Source organism: Lolium rigidum, chromosome 3 (genome assembly GCF_022539505.1).
Source record: "Lolium rigidum isolate FL_2022 chromosome 3, APGP_CSIRO_Lrig_0.1, whole genome shotgun sequence".
NCBI classification, from domain to species: Eukaryota; Viridiplantae; Streptophyta; class Magnoliopsida; order Poales; family Poaceae; genus Lolium; species Lolium rigidum.
The window spans coordinates 142,620,418-142,628,520 of record NC_061510.1 but is presented as its reverse complement, the minus strand read 5'-3'; positions in this window follow the sequence as shown (position 1 = coordinate 142,628,520).

The window sequence follows — 8,103 nt, the reverse complement described above, 5'->3', positions numbered from 1 at the left end:
CACCGGGACAGTGACAGAAAGTTCTAAGGTTGTGTTGTGCTGTTGCCACTAGGGATAAAACATTGATGCTATGTCTAAGGATGTAGTTGTTGATTACATTACGCACCATACTTAATGCAATTGTCTGTTGCTTTGCAACTTAATAGTGGAAGGGGTTCGGATGATAACCTGAAGGTGGACTTTTTAGGCATAGATGCAGTTGGATGGCGGTCTATGTACTTTGTCGTAATGCCCAATTAAATCTCACTGTACTTATCATGACATGTATGTGCATTGTTATGCCCTCTCTATTTGTCAATTGCCCGACTGTAATTTGTTCACCCAACATGCTTTTATCTTATGGGAGAGACACCTCTAGTGAACTGTGGACCCCGGTCCATTCTTTAATACTGAAATACACTAGTTGGATGCCCGTGCGTTGCTACGGTTACACATAGGTTTTATGTGACTATTGATATAACATTAATACTTGCATTTGTCTGTAGAAATATTAGTCAACTTGGTTAAATAGAATCCATTCCAACTTGGTTTGTATATTACTCCCTCCGTCTATAAGTATGTCTTAGATTTGTTCAAATTTGAATGTATCTATACACTAAATAGTGTCGACATACATCTAAATTTTGAAAAATCTAAGACGCATATTTATAGACAAAGATAGTAGTTAATTTGGCAATATTTACTGACAGATGTTGAGATATCATGGGTGCAAATCCAATTGCACCGCTAGCCCATGGGACTAATGTTTGTCCCAGTACGAAACATAAACATACACCAAACCAAATATTAGAGCAGATCATCCTAAAATTAGAGAAGATTACCAATAATGCTTGTTAAACTCCAAAAAATTACATAAGACTGGAGTTTAGAGTAGATCATCCAAAAATTAGAGAAGAGAATCACTAAGATTGATGAAAAATGCATTACAACAGAAACGGACAACTGATAAATCAACATTTTGATAAAAAATGAACTTATGAAGAGTACATTTTTTTCGGGAGCACACCCAAGTGTGTTTTATCTTTATAGAAGAAGAAGCGTAGTAATTACAAGAATCCGATGGCCAATGCAACCAGCAGCACATGGAGACACATTCCTAGAACACACACACGAACCTACTAAAGCCTACTCTCCTCATTGATTGTTGCTCCCTCCTCTCCTAGCCAGCTCCCATAAATGAAACTCTTCTCCAATCTGGTCTTTTTTCTGCTATGAGTTCAGTTATTGTTCAGTCTTATTGAACACTCCCGCACTACTCTGCTTCCAGAGGGTCCATGCCACCAGATTATCAAAGATTTGAATCTCCTGTCAATCCTATGCACTCGTTTCCTAGATTCAGTCCACCACCGCTCCAGGTTATCTCCCTCTTGCGGTCCCTATATCTGCTGGAGCCTAGAAAAGCAGCCTAGCCAGATTTGCCTTGCAGTAAGGGCATTGAACCAGAATGTGATCCACATTATCCTCGTCTTGGAGACAGGTGAAGCAAACATCTGGGTGTTCTTCAGCCATGCCTCGCTCTATGATCCGAGGTCCAAAACCTGTGTCGTATCGCCAACCAGCAAAATATTTTGCACTTAAAGGGTTGCGAAGGAGTCCTAGATGAGTGTGTTCATGCTCCAGTTCGTGCTCCCCCGGCATAGCATGTTGTAGGTCTCCCGTGCCATGGACATATATATTACTTTATATAATAGTCATGAAGGTAAGTTAAATAAAGAAAATACGTGAATATTTAAAATTAATAGGTGTACTGGGGTCTTAGGTAGATATATGTTGGAACGAACACACATTTTTACATGCTTCCTGCAAAAGACGGGTTGACTGCTTCATAGCATCACTGGCTTTCTAGCCGTAGGCATGCCCATGGATGCCTCCATCTCTGCAGATGGCCTCCACACCTGCAGAAATATGCAAAAGGCACGCAAACCCAATTCATGGTGGAAATTTAACTTGCAATAAAACTACAAAAATTAAAAATAAGATCACTGCGAGAATGCTTAAGTTGATAGGTACCTGGACCAGAAATAACGATGGTGAAAGTATGGGCAAATTTAAAAAGAGGAACCTTCTACTATTTTAACTCCTCGATGGTAGATATTTTCTTTTAATTCTGAAAAGTGAAACCTCATTATGTTTAATCAGGATACCAACACGTTAGTGAGTCCTATAGTATATATGTATTTCTAAAAAGTAACTACCGAGTTTCCAACAAGGGAGCCTTTTTCAGATTTTCTTCAAGCTTTCATGTGAGAAGTATGAGAGCAGATGGCACTTAAAATTCCCAATAACGAAAATATTGTTTTAATCCTTCTCTGTTTTCATCGATTTATGGTAGGATTGAAAGACACGTGCATCCTAAAAACTATTAGGGCATATTTCCAACACTTATAACTCAGCATAACACCAAGCAATATATTCTATCCAACTGTAATCAATAAGCTTACTATTCAATCTCTGAAACTTCTGTCAGTAACAATATTAGTTTAGGTTCTTCTAAAGCTCCAAGTTATAATTTTGTTCTCCTCTTGGAGATTATTTCTTTCCTTCCAGATATTCCAAAGGAGATTATTTCAAAGGACTGAACCCTAGTATAGAATCCTGGCTACAGAGAGTCAAGTCTGATCCCCTCATGTTGGTTCATAGGACCAAAGAAGAACTTCATAGTTTTATATTTGAATTTGTTGATAATATTTAGAGGTCCTGAAGGGTTATGTAACTCCCATTGTTTTCTCATTTTCTTCCTTTTGGGAGACACCATGTAAAGTTACTAATGATTAATACAAAAAGACAGTAGGAGCCTTTCCTAGTGCCAGAGCTTTCAAAAAAAAAATTGATATCACATCTACTAAGCACATGATGACCCTTCAGAGTGAAGAAGCAAACATAATTAACACAGTACAAACAACTTACCAAGCTATGGCATCTTACCAAACATATAATTAAGCATCTCGACATTCATTGCCAACTCTCGTTTCATAAAATATGCAGGTAAGAAGCCCAGTGATATTTAGATTGAACATGGTAGAGCCTTGTTCTAATCATCATGAAATGGGTAGCCTGCTGAAAACGCACTTTTGAGCCAGCCATACCTACACATATAAAAGAAAGATCACTGATGGACTGTGAGATGCAGGAAAACAAGTACCAAAGAATACATCCAACCTTTTTTCTACATGGCCATCTTGTACTTTGAGCACTATCAATTTTTTGAATGCCTAAGGTAGAAAATTTCTTTTCTATTAAACAAAAGGTCATAAGCAGATAGTTTAAGAGGTTTTAACGACGAATACAGTTAACAAGAATGATCATAAACAGGTTGGGATATTGAATTCTACTTCTTAGCATAATATTTGATTATTGCAGTACTTATTTCTTACTCCTTGTACAAATGATTAATGTACACACAAAAAGAGAGCATGGGCGCTTGGACCAGCAGGAATGACAACAAATGCCAGGGTGAATTGTCGTTCAACACACTAAGGGTTGGACACTGGCCCCTAACTGCCAACTTCATGAAGAAAAACCAAAACATAAAGATGAAGTAACTAAGAAGCAATGATCATGTCTTTTATCAAAAAATAAGAAGCAATGATCATACCTGGAATAAAAATACTACAGGTGCACGATGATGGTGGATAAGCAATTCTGAAAAGCACTTTCCAAAACTTTTAAGTACATATAACTCCCGTTGATAATCTTTACAAATCCAAGTTAATATCCCTCAGCAATAAAAATCTTCTTCAATATATTGAAGATTCACATACGCTTGCACATAATCATCACTGGGTGCTTTACTGAACAAGATATTTGCTGGAAATGTCCTGCATGAAATGCTAAATACTGCAAACAAAAGGAAATATTTATAGGGTACGCAGAGAAAGACAATGAAAACAAATTTTAACTATTGAAAAAATAACAAGTTATACCCTCCAAAGATTTGCATTTATATTTGCATTTATAGTTGCAGATGTGACAATTAGCTTAAAATCCTTTCCGTGTGCAACAACCTTCTTCAACACGTACACCACACAAAGCTTCAGCATTGATGAATCTTTTCATGTACTTTATCCCTGACGATGATAGTGCATAAAGAGGAGGAGATGCGTCACTGCAGCGAGCAATATTATGAGACTGAGGTGCATGGATATCACAAACTTTATCAGCACTACGGGAGAACAAGGGCAAGTTAACAGCATACAATATTTGTCAAGCTCGGCATTCCATGCTAAAAACTGAAAGTTAATCACAAATAATTATCGGGCATGTGACCAACTATATGTAACACAAAAACAAGGTTAGTAACCTGTGCGTAGTCTAAATGTACATAGTCAAAGGCACCACACATTCCTTCCCCATCTCCTCTCACACGAGCTCAGGATCGGCTGTAAGGCTGTAACTGAAACTGCATCGTGTGCACTTGTAGGAGTATATATACCCCTGTCGATATCAATACAAAGTGTGTTGAATTTCAACACTGCTTTCAAGGTCATATTAAAATCAACACAACCGCGTGCTTCATAACTGGAGCTGGACCATGCCATTGGGGCGTGATTACCTGGAGTTGAGCACCACAACCATCCCAGGTCATCGGAAAGTCAGGCGAGGAGGCGACGGAAGTTTTCAAGGGGGGAGGGGATGCAGAGGGCACCGGGGTGGCCGTACCTGTACTCCTGTGTGGCATGCATGAGCAGCGCCGCGAAGGTTGGCCGGCCGAGAGGTACGCCCGCACGGCGAACCGCTCCACGGGCCCGCCCTCCTGCTGACACTCACGGGCACATGCCCCTCTGGCACCAGCGCGCCAGCGTGTACGTAATCAAAGTAGATCTCCCCGGGCACGTCCACAGCAGCAACGACATCGGGGATCCTGGCGGACGGTGCCGAGTCGCGGAACTCCCCATGGTGTTCCCGAGGACGAGGCACACCGGGAGGAGGTCGGCCCAGGATGGTTCGCGGCGAGGTCACGAAGTAGTGCTGGGACGGTAGATGGCAGTGGGAGCAAGGTCGCCGGTGTCATTGAGCCCGGCGGCCGGCCGCGAGAGAGAGAGGGAGGTGAGCGTATCAAGGTGAGAATAGATCTGAGGACTGGAGGTTGGACGTGATTAGCGGAAGGAGAGGTGGAAAGTACATCGGACGGGTGGAGTCTAGGCGGGGACTTACTATTAGATCGAACGGTCGAGATGATCTGAATCTCCTTCACCAAATACGTTGTACGACCTACGACCAACTTCAATATAATAGTAAAGAAATCTGCTGCAATACTTATTTTACTGTTTTCTCTGCAAACAATCATCTTCCACACAATACGGTTAATCCTTTGTTACAGCAAGCCGGTGAGATTGACAACCTCACTGTTTCGTTGGGGCAAAGTACTTTGGTTGTGTTGTGCAGGTTCCACGTTGGCGCCGGAATCTCCGGTGTTGCGCCGCACTACATCCCGCCGCCATCAACCTTCAACGTGCTTCTTGGCTCCTCCTGGTTCGATAAACCTTGGTTTCTTTACGAGGAAAACTTGCTGCTGTGCGCATCATACCTTCCTCTTGGGGTTCCCAACGAACGTGTGAGTTACACGCCATCAAGCTCTTTTTTCGGCGCCGTTGTCGTGGAGATCAAGACACGCTGCAAGGGGAGTCTCCACTTCTCAATCTCTTTACTTTGTTTTTGTCTTGCTTTATTTTATTTACTACTTTGTTTGCTGCATTATATCAAAACACAAAAAAATTAGTTGCTAGTTTTACTTTATTTATTGTCTTGCACTCTATATCAAAAACACAAAAAAAATTAGTTTACTTGCATTTACTTTACTTGATTCATCATGTTTCCTTTTAATTTTACCACAAAAAACATACCGGTAGGACGTGGGTCTATCATTGGGAGAAACAATATAGAAGAATTCTTCAGTCATGTTAGTACCTTTGAAGATTTTGAAGATAGACACTTGGTAGAACTTGCTCCTACTTATGAAATTGCTGTTGCTGCTTTAGTTCGCATGTTGGAAACTGATACGTCCAAAACGTATCTACTTTCCCGAACACTTTTGCTATTGTTTGGCCTCTAATTTGTGTATTTTGGATGCAACTAACACGGACTAACGCTGTTTTCAGTGAAGCTGCTCCAGTGTCTCGTTTTTGTGCGGAAATCCAACTTTCGGGAAAAACCTCGGAATTTATGCAGAAGGCCCTATTTTCCCAGGAAACTAACGGAGCCGGAAGGGCAATTGAAGTGGAGGCCGAGGGCCCCACACCATAGGGCGGCGCGGCCCGGGGGGGCCGCGCGGCCACGTGGTGTGGCCCCTCGGCCGGCCTCCGACGCCCTCCTTCGGACTACTTATTCGCCTCGACCTAAAAACGCCAGGAGAGAAGTCAAAGTTGCGAGAAACCCTCCAGAACGCCGCCACATCGCGAAACTCCGTCGCGGGAGCCAGAAGTCTCCGTTCTGGCACTCCGCCGGGACGGGGAATTGGAGGAGATCATCACCGCCATCACCGCCAACGCCTCTCCATCAACCAGCAATGTTTCCCCCATCCATGTGTGAGTAATTCCCCCGCTGTAGGCCGAAGGGGATGGTAGGGATTGGATGAGATTGGTCATGTAATAGCATAAGATTGTTAGGGCATAGTGCCTAGTGTCCGTAATTGGTACTTTGATGATATTGTTGCAACTTGTTATGCTTAATGCTTGTCACTAGGGCCCGAGTGCCATGATCTCAGATCTGAACATGTTATTGATTCATGAAGATATTCGTTGTTTATGATCTTACCTGCAAGTTGTATACACATGTCGTTGTCCGGAACCGATGGCCCCGAAGTGACGAAATCGGGACAACCGGAGGGAATGGTAGTGATGTGAGGATCACATGTGTTCACGGAGTGTTAATGCTTTGCTCCGGTACTCTATTAAAAGGAGTACCTTAATATCCGAGTAGTTTCCCTTGAGGCCCGGCTGCCACCATGGCTGGTAGGACAAAAGATGTTGTGCAAGTTTCTCATTGCGAGCACGTACGACTATAATTGGAACACATGCCTATTGATTGATTAGTACTTGGACACCGTTTTATTATTATCTGCAAATGCCCTGCTATGATTGTTACATGAGTTTCTCTCATCCATGCAACGCCCGTCATCCGTCCCCGTGCCTACCGTATTTTAATCCTGCTGTTTACTATAATTACTACTACTGTCTTTGTTACTCTGCTGCTGTTATTTCACTACTGCTACTGCTATAAAACTGTTACTACTGATAAACTCTTGCGAGCAAGTCTGTTTCCAGTGCAAGCTGAATTGACAACTCCGTTGTTAAGGCTTCCAAGTGTTCTTTGTCTCCCCTTGTGTCGAATCAATAAATTGGGTAATACTTCCCTCGAAGACCGTTGCGATCCCCTATACTTGTGGGTCATCAAGACTATTTTACGGCGCCGTTGCTGGTGAGCATAGCTTTATTTGGAAGTTCACTTGGATTAATATTGTTCGCTGCAAATTCTCCATCATGGGTAAACCTCGCGATACTAAGATCGCCATATTACCATCCACTACAAGAAAAGGTACAATTCGAGTACCTCCGCTACTCTTGATTCACCATCCGTGATTGATAAACTTGTTTCACCGCCACATGCTTCGCATGCGGGTACATCTGCTGAATCTGAACACTCTCATAATATTGATAATGTTTCTGTTGTGCTTGATGATAGTGGTTCATTGGGATCTTTTCTAGATGCTACAATTGCTAAATCTAGACAAATTGAAAATACTGAAACTCCTAATGCTACTACACCTGTTAGTTCACCTGAACTTGATTATTTTAGTGATGATCTTGAGGAAGATTATGTGGAGCTTGATGATGATTTTATTGAAAAATGCAATGCTACTACTGATGCAAGAAAAATTAAAAAGTTGCTTGCGGAACACACTTGTTAGATATAAAGCTGTCTCCCGATCCTAAATTTTCCACATCTCCTATAAACATTAGGGATAAAGATTATGATTTTTCTCTTGATCTATCTCATATAGCTATTGTTGAGAAAACACCTTTTTGTGGTACTAAAAAGAAAGTCTCTGTTGAACACATGGCTGAGTTATCTACTTTGAGTAGCTTGTTTTCTGATGATGTTAAG